Genomic DNA, 15,513 nt, shown 5'->3' on the forward strand with positions numbered 1-15,513 from the left:
GATCTAGTTGGAGTAGTGAAAATCAAGTGATGATTTAGTTTAAACATGGCTCAAGTCTTTATTTGGTTGTTAGCTGGCCATTATCTGGTTGTTATCTTGTTGTAATCACAATTATGTTATCATAATCGATTGTTAGTTTGACATTTTCATTCTCCACTCAATTAACAATGTTAACAACGTTTCTCATTGTCAGTTTAGAAAAAACTATTTAATTATGTGTAACTAGAATAGAATGTTACTCTATAATATTGTTAGATATCTTCCTGCTATAACAAATTAACAACTAATAATAGTCAGTGTGATAACCATCATCTTATTAATGAAAAGCTGCTCCAAGGGCTAAACTAGGCAAATAACAATTATTATTTGTTGTTAGAGCAATAAATAATGATCGAGCTTTCTTTGGTAAACATTTTATTTGTGGTATTAATCTTGGATGGTAATCTCATTCCTTGATATGAAAACTAAAAAAAAAAAAAATCATAGTCAGTTTTTGCCTACTCTTGTTTACATATCCATACTAAATAGACATGAATTTTTAAGTGGTAAAGGAATTCCTAAATACGGGAAAGGAAAAGGATTAAATTTTTAGCAAAAAACAATGCAGAATAATTTTAGATTTTATACCTAGAACAATATGGGGTATTGCATGAACTACTGCCCATTTACAGCATGGGTCTCACCATAGCATAGCTATTGCACCAAACACGGGCAGCTGCAATTGCCGAATTTGACTCCCAAGTCTAGTCGGTGATCTTGAGAGGATTCAGACTAGTAGATTTCATGCCAGCAATGGAGTTAGAAGTCTACTAATCGTATTAATTTTTAGCCATTTAATATCTTGAGACAAAATCTAAAAGTGGATCAAACTATGGTTGCCGACATGCCAGTGGGCTCTGACCAGGTTTACCTGATCAGCGACACAATCTATAAACAAATCAAGTCATATCTTGTCTACTTTAATCCCAGGAATGCGATGCTCAACCGATTCTTAAGTGCAAATTATCCAATTTCTAAGAGTATCTAATGACCAACCAATTGAATTTATGGAACTCCTAAAATTGGCTTTAGTCGTGATGTCGGTCATTCGTGCAAATTCTAAATCGGTAAATTTTGGACCGTGGATGGTCCAATATGAGACCTACAAAGTGAACAAAAATTCACTGATGCACGCAATAGAAAAAAATCGTACGGAGCGGGTTTTCTTTTTCGCAATGCCTGGACCTCAATGTAGAAACCTAAGAGTCATATTGGACATGACTCTTCTTACTAACAAAGTCCATTCATCTGGTAACTTTCTTATGAGAAAATGAAGAAGAAAAAAAAATCATGATACATGCGCAAAGAGTTGAGGTTGTTCACTTGTCCACATCCTTTCTTTTCCGGGTCAAGCCTCTCTCCATCTGTTTGTGGGATTTTCCTCCTCCATCAGCCCCTAGGGCTTTTGATTGAAATGAAGATGGCAGCGTTATTTCAAGAATTGCAAAAGTTTTGAATACCTTGCCAAATACGGAACTTAGAATTATGTCATACGGAATTTGAGGTTATTATACACTTGACGGTTTGCTTATACATGCTTTAATCTTCTTTGATATATACAAATCAACGAACCAATATATAGCTACAAGTAAAACAATACACAACTTCTAAAATATAGTATTTATGAGTATACAGTATATGATTAGACAATACATACCTTACATATTAGTCATCTAATATATATCTTCAAATAAATCGATACATAACTTTTAAAATATCACATTCATCACTGTATAGTACATAATCAAGTGATGCACACTCGTCAGCTTCCTAATACATACTATATGCTTCTTTGATGCATACCTAACAATAACCTAATATACATCTTCAAGTAAATTAATATAATTTTTAAAATACGACGTTCATCAATACATATGCTATGGCCACGTAATATACATCTCACAAACTAATTATGTAGCAACCAAATACAGACCTTGAAAGGAGGAAGAAAGCTTTACGGACAAATGAAGAGAGGCTTGATGAGGAAAAAAAGAAGATGCAAATAGATAGACAACCTCAAATATTGATGTGTATCATATTTTTTTTTTCTTATTTTTGCTTTCTAAAGTTACAAGATGGACGGACTCCATTAGTAAAAGGAGTTCCATCTCAATATGGAGAAATTATTGCATGCATCAGGTGCAAGTAAACTAGGGCAAATCCTAGAGCACGCGTACGGTAGATAGCGAGCAATTGGGAACTGATGAAATGCAAAAGGTAGTATGGTGTGTTGTCTACCGTTGGATTTGATGCGATCCAACAATATAGAGGCCCCACTATGGCTCTTGGACTTTTATATTAAGATGCTCTAAGAGGCATGGCAAAAAAAATAAAAAAAAAATCCCTCCAAACGATTTTGCTAGGTGCCCCCACCGTATTATGTATGTATGTATGTATATATGTATGTATATGTATATGTATTAATATACATACAGACACATCTACGCACGCACATGCATGCCAACACACACACAAATATATATATATATATATATATATATATATATATATATATATATATATATATATATATAAGAGAGAGGAGGCAGCGAAAGGAATCCACCCACCTTGAGCATCTTTCTAGCAAGCCAAAGGGGTGGTGGAATGGAATTAATGTCAAGAGGCATGAAACCAAGCAAATCTTCTCGGAATTTAAAAGCTAGCAAGGTCAAACCACAAGAAACCATGCAATAGTTGACCAGAACAACCATTCCAAATGGGAACACTCCCATAGCCGCCACCAACCATTCTATTCCCGAAACCATCATGCAATCCAATGATCTCTGCATCGCACCTCCACTCAAAGCACAGCACTGCACTTCTAGTGATATCTTGGTGTTGATGGAGCCGGCCATTTCTGAGTAGTGGGATTTATCGCACTGTGATCCAGAGACCACCTTCAGTAGAACTGTAGTTCACCTGCCAAATGTTAGGTTCACCATTGCCTTGTGGGTCCATAGTTCACCAACTCCAACCACAGGGTCAATGTTTCTGCTATCAGAAGAATGGAGTTGGTTTTCCATCATCATAGCTTGCTTATCTCAGAACGAACTACCTCGGAATGGGACTTCTTCTGGCAACTAGTAAATGGGATCATGGATATATACATGGAGGATCTTCTTTTGGACACCAAAAAATTCAGCCCAATGGTAACGTTGGGCAAAGAACTAAATTTTCTCGTCGGCACAGACTTTTCTTGGCTAGCTTTTCGGCTTTAATTATCGTTGAATCCTTGACAATGGCGTGCGTGTGGGTTAGTTGGTCGGGTTGCTTTCTAGACTAAATACTTTGACATTTGGAACAAAAAAACTTAAAAAATCGAACTAAATATGAGGATGAAAGAATCTAGTTCTTAAAAATAAAATAGAAAATTGTTGTAAGATGGTTGCATGCTCGAAGTGATCGTAGTGCAAATTTACCTAGGTAAAGTTATTTCAAGTACTCTAAAAGTATTAATCTTGTGTCCACATGACATGCATGACAACAACCATCCAACAATGGCCAAGCAAGTTATACCATCATCAACTAATAATATATAAAATTATATAAGCATATGATAGATAATATTTATGAACAGGGCATATTATTTGCAAAACAGTTGACTAATTATAACTCATGAACATGGTGAATTCTTGTAATTTGTGAAGATTGAATAGTAAAGTAGGAGGATCACTCATTGATATATTTTCCTATAAATTATTATAAAATAAAGAAAATAAGCTAAAGAAATACCACTTATGAAAGAGTAATACTAAAGAAATATGGAAGGTCTAATTTGTTGATCAAAACATTGAAACACGCCCACAGGAATTACATGAGTTATTGGGATAAATACCAAAAGAATTCCTGTTATATCAACTTCAGAGGAGCATCCTTTGCCATTTAATTTACGTTGGAAACCACCATGCACAGCAGTTCTTCCCTGAGAACTAAATAGCCGCTCACACGTACATAATGTTAAATGTAACACACCTATTGCAACAGCCCTTTAAGAGTTCATGAGGAGGTTATCAATGCAATGGGACTGACCGTAAACGATTAGTTGGCCTATAGTCCATGCACTAAACTATGTTGTGCAAGTGTCAATATGATTTGCTGCCTTCTGGCACCTACTGTTGCCATACAAAGGGGAAAGACCTCCAGCGTTGGTATGAGCAATGCAAAATATGGCTCTTGTGATCTGGATCCTGGATTTTTTTCCATCATGCATCACTTGTGATAGACGGACTACGTGGTGCATGGACACATACAAAAATTGACAAGAAAATATCCAGTTAATCACCACTTTCATTACTCTCTTTGTATAAAGCGATCCAATTTGTTTCTATCCACAACTCTCTTTGATCCGTATTACTTTTCGATTCTTATAACACCATAGCATATCACAGCCTTTGTGCTGAAAAGCATCATGATAGTTTTTGTTTTCTTTTTTGATACATGTGGATGATCACGCCGCTCTAGTATTAGTATAATCCAAAAAATCAGAAAATACAATATCCTGCAAGACTTTGCCATATCACTAGATCCAGTCTCCGATGTTCCGAGCAACATATGATGCAAACCAATCTGCTACGTTGTTCACCTCCTGAAAGATATACCGAACAGACACTACGACGGAATCACGTAAGAAACTCCAGATGTCATGGAGAAGCAAATGTGTCTCCGGTTATTTCATCTCATTTCGGATCCAGCCAATAATAGTGACAGAATCTTCCTCTAAAAAAATCCTCCGCTTGTAGCTCCTACCTAATGTAGATGATGCCCGTCTAGATGGCTCAAAGCCCAGCTTCCGAGATGAAAGGCTGAAATAGACATGAGCTCCTTATCGCCAGCAATCTGGCATTCAGACACTGAATGACATAGCTAAACTATTCCTTCCATCCCTAACACTACCATCAAAGTTAACCTTGACAAACTTCGAAAGAGGGGGCTCCTAGAAAATGAAAAGAATTCTTCAGATCATTGTAGGAGCAACATGGGAGTTCTAAGAATATGGGACATCAAAGGATGAACCGATAGCATCAATATGGCTGTACTTTGTAGCCAAGCAAATAGCTCTTTCTAGCATCCGATGCACAAGCACAGCCTCAGCTTCGAAGATCAGGCTATTTCTAAAAAGTTAGTTCTAATACGTGACATATGCCATCCTACCCCTTAAATACAAGTCGACACATCGATCGTATTCTGATATCATATCTAGCCAAAGGCCACTGCTCGCCCCCCAAAGCTGACCACCCACCATCTTCCAAATCAATCTCACCCTCAGACAATGTAGAAAGGCATGCTTCATCGACTCGTCCTCCAACCCACAAACTAGACAAGAAATTGAAAGCTCCATTCTCCTGTCCCTGAATAACGTACACATTGCAAATCGATCTCAAGCAACCTTCCAAAGAAAGAGCCTAACCCTGGGATGAGCAACCACTCTCCAGATCCAACTAGCATCGATCCTCCTATCTACTGCAGGTCTCCACATCTCGAAGAAGATTTTCATAGGAGCCTTTGGACAACACGTTCGACCCCACACCCTCTAGTTCTAGCCCTAATGGACAGAAATCGGAATGGTGAGAATGCGATCAATGAGCTAACCATTAAAAAGATGGGTAGCATCCTGTGCTCTCTAACCCCTACCGTCAGTAATGAACAAGTTATAGATCCACAGATGATCATCTACCTCCATGCTGACATAGGTCGGCCAATGAAAGAGGGGTAGGTTTGAAATTCAGATATCCTGACTCACATCAACCGATGTTTCGTTTCCAATCAATCATCCGATCTAGGCTAATATTGTTAGGGTGTGAGCATAAATCTCCTTCCAAATGAAGGAGCAACCGCGATCAATCCAGATCTTGAATCTCTGATTCTACGCCCCATATTGAGCCCTTATCATCCTGCTCCATAAATAATCAAACTGGATGGGGAATCTAGCTGCATGTTTGATAATAATAGCCTCCCTCCTAATTAACAAAGACTAAATCCTAAACTTCTATCCCTCACAGGCTGGCAGACCACCTCACAGAATAACAGATGGAGCCCACGACCATCATAGTACTCCATCTTCTTCAAACATTAAAAGAAGACACATCATAAAGACTCGCATCATAAGTAGTTCAAGGCTAGCCAGTTGTCTCCAGTTGCACCATCTACGTTATTTTATTAGACTAGAGAGAAAACCCTGCAAAACCATTAACAGTTTGTCATAAAAGCATCGATGCAAGTTGTCCAGGCAGTAAAATGCATGCATTATTCGGCCTTCATTGCCTTCACAAAGAGGAAAAGATGCCATTGTTATTTGTAGAGGTAAAGGGTAAGAGACAGACCTTTTAATGGTGGGGGAGTATGGAAGTTGTGTTCACAGGTGGCAAGTAGCTAGGAATTTGCATCCCTAATTTAATTGGAATTGCGACGAATTGTGCATGCCAATTGCCAAGTCACATCTCCAAGTCTTTGTAACTTCTGGTTATTTTTTTTTGGCTCTTTGCTGTTAACTGTTATGGTTTCTCAAAATGTCAAGGTATTACGAAAAGGTGAACATGGGAAGCATTTATTAACTCTGTCCACCATGTACATGTTCAAGAACTCTCATTCAAAGTACTGCACTATATATGCGGGCATTCAACTAAAGATTACAAACTCTTACCTAAAAATAAATAAACAAATAAAGATTACAAAGACGTGGTACAATATAACTTTAGGTCTATGCACTGATCCACTTTTAACATTTTCCATCTCACAGATAAAGTCCATCTGAATTCTTGTTGGAAGTTCGTTCGAGTAAGCCCGAGGTTATAAAATGGATTTCAAAATATTCAGATGGAGGCATATTTTAAACTGAAATATTATACGATGCACTATCATTGTAGGTTGTTCGAATTAACTTTCAACTAGATATAATACTTACAGAGTCGATACAACAATTGCATAATTTTTTTTAAAATTAACGAAAAATATCATAATATATCAACACTATACAGCAATTATAGTCTTTAGATCAGAGAATCGTCATATGATTATAACGTTATGATGATCATAACGTATAATGGTGGTCATTATCTGCCACAAATGTTCCCAACTAATTTGACAGCTGTGCCATTGCCACCATCCTACATGGCTGCCTGCCTCGGACGATGAAGTGTCCAATCAAGATCAGATGGTTGTAATCATCGACACGTCGATGCACATGGTAACGTCCCATCACATTAACCTTCTTGTGGTGGGAGTATGCAGTCCCAAAATCTCCACATCTCCTCCCCTCCTGTAAGATTTGGGATATGGAATCTACTCCCACTTTTGATAATTATAGAAGCCGGTGGAGACTTGCAAATCAAATTGAATGCCTATGAAATGTGAAGGCAGCCATGGCATGAGACACTGCAATTAAAGCCACCTTTATGGGATGGTGATTGCTGGTCCAACAGTACCCTTCATCAGACCCACCACAGACTGCAGCACCTTGATCCACACAGTAAAACCCATGGGCCACAGGCTACCTATGCTTGCAGTGATGGGATGATTGGCTCCAACATTCTTCCAACCAGTTCTGAACTTTGGCTAAAATTAGCTTTTTTTTTTTTACTTTCTATGTAGATGAAAATAGATTTCTATCAAACTATCATCATTTTGCTTTTCTTCTTTACATCAAGGGGACCAAGGTTCAGATTGAACTCCTAGACCAGCAAGAGACAAATTCTGACATTTGAAAAGTAAAAGATTCCATGTTCTGGCCCTTCAACAACCTCAATATTATTACTTAGAAAGAAGAAGGATGAAAGCATTGATTGTGTTTCCTTTTTCTCTCTCTCTTCTTCTCCTCCTCTTTTTTTTTTGAGACAAAAATCACCCCATATCTTTTGGAGTTGAACATTTTTGTTTACTTTCTAAAGGAACAAACAACAGATTGACAGTATTCGTTGCAACACACATTGTTTGAGTTTCAGCAATTCAGAACAAAGTGGCCAACTGTTGAGTAAAGCGATGCAGCCCTGAGCAAGAAAAATTGAGTTCAAAGTAAAGGGAGTAACCTGGAAGATGAATGAGATTTATTGTAAGGGCCCTAGAAGAGAGCCAAGACCGGTCTGCGATGGAGCCCTTATAAACCAGAGAAAAATGGAGTTTTAAATAACGACCATTTGAACAGTACTGTTATGCTTTGAGATTACCGCTGCAGCCAATCTTCTGTTGATCACCGGCGATCTAGCTGGCCGGAGTGCTCGTAGTTGCCGGAAGTTATAGCGAACTCTTCTACGAATCGTCCGGCGGCCTCGAAGAGGGGTGTTGTGTAGCATTTGAACTGGAGAAAGGTGGTGGATGGCCGCTTGATGTGGATCTCACCGGAGCCGACACCGGAGGAAGTGGGGGATCTCGTCAAATAGTTTCCGAAGATAGTTCTGTTCCCAGAGGAGGAGTTGAGAGAGGAAGCGTCGAGTTGGGTGGAGTCGGTGGTGGTGTCCAGGTGCTTTAGTCGGAGGGTGGCGGTGGAGGCAATTGTGCGGGAGTTCCGGCTACGTGCGGGCTGAAAGGAGAGATCGTGGGGCATGGGCTTCGAAGGAGATTCTATCTCTTCAAGTTCAAGAAGGCCGCAGAATGCGATCGGGTTCTCAATCGGCCATGGGTGGTGGCGGCAGTCAAGCCTTGGTGCCCTAGTTTCCTTCCATCGAGGGAGCGATCACTGCATCCCTTGTGTGGATCTGCTTGCCGGAACTTTTAATGGAGTTTTGGGGTGAGGCAGCACTGCAAAGACTTCTGAATCTGGCTAGTGAGTTCCTCTCAGTGGACAGCTGTACGGTTGAGAGGAGATGAGTTGGGTTCGCTCGGGCATGCATCAAAGTAGATCTCTCCCGTCTACTACATCCGAGAGCTTTGATCATGGGTTCAGAGGGGCCGTTCTGACAATGATTTGTGTATGAGAGCTTGGATGGTCTCTGCTTTCGTTGCAGCCAGTTGCAAGGGCCGACGAAGGGTTGCCAGGCCGGTGGAGGAGGGGTTGCATCAATGGAGTAGGACCCGGAGGTGGGTGCATCGATCGAAGTGGAGGAGCTGAGAGCGGCATCGATCGGCCCATGCCTAGGGACTTGGATGCTGGCAGTGCATCGGTGGCAAGTCGGATCGGAGAGACAGGATGACCCAACAAAGAAGAAAGCTGAGTCATCCCAGCCTTCAGTGCCTGGCTCGCAAGGGACTCAGGCAGAATCAGGCCAGGTGGATGCGGGGGAAGATTTGGAGGGCTGGATTAAGCCCTCTAAGATCGCACGACGGTGATCACCCATCCATGCCAAGGCTGATCCAATGGTTGATGGGGGTGGGAGGGGCGCGAAGATTGTTGCTAAATCCTTTTTGGACCTTTGCACATGCGCAAATGGGGCCGTGAACAGTTTCGGCTTGCTAAGCTGCAATGCGGGAGTGGGCCAGTCGGGGCCTGATGATGGTGTGCGAGTGGGGGGTTTTAAAGTGGGGCCTTCCCAGCCCAAGAGGGCCCGGCTCTCTGATTTGGATGGGGTCAGGTTACTATGAAGACGAGTGGATGGAGCTCCAGGCCCAGGAAGCCCAAAAAAGGCCCTACTTTGTTTAGTAAGGCGAAAGGCAAGGCTTCCAGAGGTCAGTCGGGAGTTGACTAAGGGCACCGAAGGCTCTAGAGGGTTTGTCTTCATAGCTACTACCTCAAGGAAGGAGAACCGAGCCCTGATCTAGCCGAAGATGGCAGTGTCGGACCGGAGGGCTTCTACTAAAGAGGGGCATTTGATATGGGGTCGGGGCTCGAGCTTGTGATGGAGGACATCCCCCCCCCCCGGAGATACGGTGGGAGGGGGCCTGGTGCACATGGATGCATCGATTGTGGACTACGATCCCTCCCATTAGGATGCGATGACCAGACTCAGGCAGGCCATTCATGTTGAGGAGATGACCATGGAGACGGTGGACTTGACGGATGATGTGGTTGGAGTGGATTCTTAGATAGAGGGGGGTACGGGTGTTGGCCCCCTTCCTGGTGAGTCTTTTTCATGAGGATCTTGCTCTAAAATTATCGAGAGATGGGGAAGCCCTCCTTTTGGTCGACCTTCGACTGCTTGATCCAGCATCATTGTCCAGAGGTGTTGTATTCTGTGTGAGAGTCATCTCCGGGAAGGGGATGGATCGGGCTAAATGGAGGATCTCTATGACCTGGAGCTCTTATGCTATGGAGTTTCATAGTCTATCGAGAGACATCTTGGTGATGTGGTGCCGTGGCTTGGTTAGAGTTGATGCATTCCATAGATGTGAGCAGTAGATGGTCCTTGTCATCTCCAATCAGTTTGGGGAGCCCTGGCTCCTCTCCAGTGTCTATGCGAGTACTGAGCACAGAGACCAGAGGGTGCTCTAGGCGGTGATTTTCAGACTCCTGATGCAGGATTTGTCTTCTCTAGTGGTTGGAAACTTCAGTTGTATCATGGGCCCATACGAGAAGCGAGGCGACAGGTAGCAGGGAGACAGCATTTAGTCTAAGGAGTTTAGAGATTTCATCAGCAGCACTGGATTGATTGATCTAAGGTTTACAAGCCTGAGGTTCACCTAGTGCAATAACAAGCTTGAGTCAGTTCAGATTTGGGAGAGGATTGATCGGGCACTTGCTTCTGTTGAGTGGATCCAGCACTTTTTGAGATATTCTGTTCAGCACCTGTTGAGGATAGCCTCGGACCATTATCCAATTCTTGTCTCGACGGATGGCCTAGATCGGCTCAGGGCCCCTTTCCGATTCAAGAAGTTCTAGATCTATTATCCGAGATCTTGGGACTTGATCCGAAAGATGTGGAGGTTGTCGATCTGTGGGGATGCGAGATACAGGATGACCCACAGGCTGAGCTAGTCAGACATAGACTTCTCAGATGGTACCGCTTGGAGGTGGGTGATATCTTCCAATGGATCGAGTAGGTCAAGACGGACATTACAGAGTTGCAGCGGAGGGAGGACCAGGAGGGGGCCTTCACAAGCCTAAGATGGGGAACCTACGAGGTAAGCTCTCTAAGCATCATTCTCTTTTGAGGCAGAAATTCAGAATTCAGTGGATTCGTGAGGAGGTTCAAAATACTAGATTCTTCCATCAATCCACCATGATCTGGAGGTCTGCCAACCATATCAGGCAGTTGTAGAGGAGAGATGGCAGTACTGTGAATGACAGTGGAGAGATCTATGCAGAGATTCTCCAGTTCTTCAGAGATTGGTGGACGGCATCGCTAGGTGAGGCCTACCCCATCCCGGGTGCTCAGTCGGTGACTTATATCTCCACTCAGGAGAATGATTCTCTGATTGGCCTGATATCTTCGGAGGAGGTGTGTGGGGCCCTTTGGTCTCTAGGAAAGGATAAGGCCCCATGGCCTGATGGCCTTCCTCCGCTGTTCTTTCACTGCTACTCGTCGATAATTCGAGAAGAGGTGGTAAAGACAGTGCAGGTGGCTTTCGAGCTAAGAGGCATTCCAATGGAGTGGAAGCAGATCCTGATCATCCTCATTATGAAGCGGCCTAACGCCTCAATTCTGGAGCACTTCAAACCTATCAATTTTTGTACCACTCTCTACAAGGTATGTGCGAAGATTTTGGTTGGATGTCTGAAGCCATTGATGCCTTGCATGATCAGTTCGGAGTCGGACACTTTTGTTGGTGGTCAATCTATCATCAACAATGTTATGTTGGCTCAGGAGTTTATGCACGACCTCTAGAGAGCTCCTTGTCACCGCAATCTCATGACAATCAAACTGGATATAGAGCGGACGTATGATCGGATGAGCTAGTCATTCCTTCGACAGATGCTCCAAGAGCTGGGGTTCAGGGAGAGGTGGATTGGCTAGATCATAGACTGCATTGAGGCCCCGAGCTTCGCCATCCTAGTCAATGGCATCCCGATGGAGTTCTTTCACTCCTCTATTGATTTTCACCAAGGTTATCCCCTCTCCCCCTACCTGTTCTTTTCATGCATTGATGCCTTATCTAAAGCTTTGAAAGCAGCATTTCAAAGGCAGGCCCTGAAGCCGTATTGGCCTGCCCTAGTGCCCTATCACTCTTGCACCTTCTCTTTACAGATGATTGCCTCTTCATCGGATGTACCTCGATCCGAAATGCAGAGCACTTTGCTTCCATTATCGGGGCCTACTATCGATCGTTAGGATAGTTGGTCAATATTCAGAAGTCTACAGTTATCTTCAGTCCGAAGACGAAGCCCCAGGTGCGATTGGTAATCAAGGAGTGCTTGGGGATACGAAAGCAGACGGGACATTGACCTAGCTTGGAGTTTTGATCACGGGCCGTTGTCTGAGGTGGGCTGAGTGTAGATCTTTGGAGCAGCAGATCCAGGAGCATCTTCAGGGCTGGCAAGCCAATACTCTATCCTTTATGGGTAGGATGACTCTTGTGAGATCGATGCTGAGCTCTCTTTTGGTATATCTCCTGACCAATATAATTATGCTAGTGGCTTGCATCAGAGGGATAGACCAGTAGTTTTGCAGTTTCTTATGGGGATCAAGGTGCGATCATCAGCGAGTCCATCTGCTATCCTGGGAGATGGTGTGCCAGCCTGTGCGGGATGGTGGCCTTGAGATCTACTCTTTGGTGACGATGAGGGAGGCTCTAATTATCAGACATACGGTCAGATTTTTGATCCAACCGGACTACTTGTGGAGTAGGGTGATGAGAGCCCGCTATAGCGGATGGAGTCATGGAACCCCCATTCAGGTTGCCCAAAGCTATTCATTCATTTGGAGGGAGATTTGTGCCCAAGGGCCCAATATTATGGACCAGATCAGATGCTTGATCAGGGATGGGTGTTCGATTGAGGTGATCTAGGATGCCTGAATTTTGAGCACTTCTCTCTCTCATTGGCCGACCTTTATTAGCACTGAGATGGAGGACCACATGAGGGTGTCTGACCTCATTACTATGGATGGCTCGAGCTGGAGAGTTCAGGAGATCGGTCGGCTTTTTGGGGGCCCACTGGTGGAGTGGATCCTTGTCATCTCGGTTCCGAAGTACCCCAATCAGGATGCGAGGGTGTGGGGTCGTTCTTGCAGCATGAGGATTCCTTGAGGGACCTCTCCCAATTGCATATACCGACACCGACTAGGAGGATCAAGGTTGCTTGCATTTGGAGAGTAGCTGCTCATCCTAGGGTGAGGATGTTTCTATGAAAATTTGCCTGGAATCGACTACCGACGCGGACACTTCTCAGAGACAGGGGCATGGAGATTCCGATCATGTGTCCGATCTCTAGAATGGAGGAGTCTGTGGAGCACACCATTCTGCACTACCCTAGGGAGAGGATCATCTGGAGATAGGCGGACGGCTATCCGTGGGAGTCGAGTACTGACCCATGGCTGGATTCCTTCCTGGGCTTGATCCGTCATAGCGTGACTGACAAGTAGGGCTATCAATCTAGCTCGTTGTTCGATTTGTTCGAAATATTCGAATCATTTTCGAGTCGTGTTCGACTCACTCGTTAAACTGTAAAACCAAATACAAACAGGATTTTTAAAGTCGATACCTTAACGATCCAAACTAGAACAAGCCTTTGTTCGATTGTGTTCGGATTGATAAAAGATCAATAAAATAAATAAATATATTTTATATTTTATATATATTTATATACATATTATACTAAAATATTTATTTTTTAATAAATTTTTTAGTATATATAATGTATACTGTATATTATAGCATTATGTACATAAGCCTTGATAATCACCATCAGATCATTGATCCAGTGGCTGAAGAAGATCTCGTTTATCACCATCGGATCAATGATCCGATGGTGATGATCAATTGATCAATTAACCCTAGCCTATATATACTCTCTTACACTCAAACCCTAACCTTCAGACAACCTCATTTCATTTCATCCCTTGAACTCTCCACCTCTTTTCACGGTGGGAGGCACGAAGGACCTCCCATCGCTCGATCCGAACCTTCATGAGCACAATCCACCCTTCCTCCCACACCACACCCATGAACCGGCTCCGTCGTCCATCCCACCCCACCAGCCATGGTAGCGGCAATGGGAACTTCACCTCCACCCTCCATCGCTGCGGCCTCCTCCTCCTCCCCACGGCCGCACCTCCAGTCTTCGATCATCCTCCTCTGGCGTCCACCCTCGATCTTTTCGATCCCGATCCCACCATTGTCGCAGCTCTCGGAGCCAAGATTTTCGATGCAGAGGCAGAGGTTGCCGTGATCGAGGTCGTAGAGACCATGGGCATCGAGCTCAGTCCGATGCAGTGGTTTCCCTGTGGGGCCAATAGCAGAGGACTCGATGATGTTTGGCGGCTTGGAGGTGTCTCCGTCAGCATCGGGGGAGGGGATATTCCGATAGTGGTAGGGAGGATTACGATGTTCGATGGAGTGGTCGGAAAAGCCCAGCAAGGTATAAATGGTGGTCTTGCACAGAGTCAACATGATTTTCTTCTTTGTTTCTTTTTTTTATTTTATTTGAATATTTATTTTTCATGTTACTCTAGACGAGCCAAACTCAAGCCTAATTCGAACATAACAGGCTTAACAAAATCAATCTCAAATAGAGTTCCCTCGAATACATTCGAACTTGAACTGAATACGGACTAAACAATAGTTCGAGACAGTCGATCTCAAACAATAGCGTGTTCGATCATGTCTGATTCATTAACAACCCTACAGACAAGACGATCGTGGTAGGTGGTCGGATGGTTTATATCGCTTACCAGATTTCGCTGTCGAGGAATAGCCTTGTCTTTGACGGTGAAGTGATTCCGACTCATCTATCTGTCTTGCTCTGGAGTATTGCCAGTTTGACACTGCCACTCTATCCCTTGATAACCCCGATCTTTGGAGCTCCTTGGCTGCCCCGGCAGTGACCCACAGGGTACCCTCTATCTCTTGAGAGCCCCCTCCCTCAGAGTTTGTCAAAGTAAACTTTGATAGCAGTGTTAGGGATGGGAGAGACGGTGCGGGCTTCATCATTCGTGGCCCTGATGCTAGACTCTTGGCAGCTGGAGGTTCCCACCTCTTTGAACCTTCTGTTTCGGATGCGGAACTTCATACTGCCTGGACAGGTGTCACTTTCGCCAGACAACAGCTTCACACGAAGAGGATCTACCTTGAGGGTAACTCTACAACCATCATTGATTGGATCCAGGGATGTGCTAGACAGCTCGAAGTTCATCCACTTATCCGGAATGTCTAGACCTCCCTCTGACAAGCAGCTGCAGTTAGAGTACGGCATGTTTACCGAAAAGCTAATACTGCAGTAGATTGGGTAGCGGCATTTGTTGCTAAGCACTTCGATAACTGGATTTGGAGACAGGGTGAGGGATACCTGCGGGCCCTATGGGATTTTGTGTATCTTAATTTTTGGACTGTTCTCGCATCAGACTGGTGTGACCGTCCGTTTGTATCAAAAAAAAAAAAATGGAGCCCTTATAACTAATATTGACTACTAGATTATGTTTATGATCTCAATTATTTTTTTCAAAAAAAAAATAA

General features: G+C 43.3%; 1 pseudogene; it reads right to left on the reverse strand.

The window, feature by feature from the left end:
• Positions 1-13,889: 13,889 nt before the first annotated feature.
• Positions 13,890-14,451, reverse strand: LOC140857334 (uncharacterized; annotated as a pseudogene).
• Positions 14,452-15,513: the final 1,062 nt, after the last annotated feature.

This window comes from Elaeis guineensis, chromosome 4 (assembly GCF_000442705.2).
Source record: "Elaeis guineensis isolate ETL-2024a chromosome 4, EG11, whole genome shotgun sequence".
NCBI lineage: Eukaryota > Viridiplantae > Streptophyta > Magnoliopsida > Arecales > Arecaceae > Elaeis > Elaeis guineensis.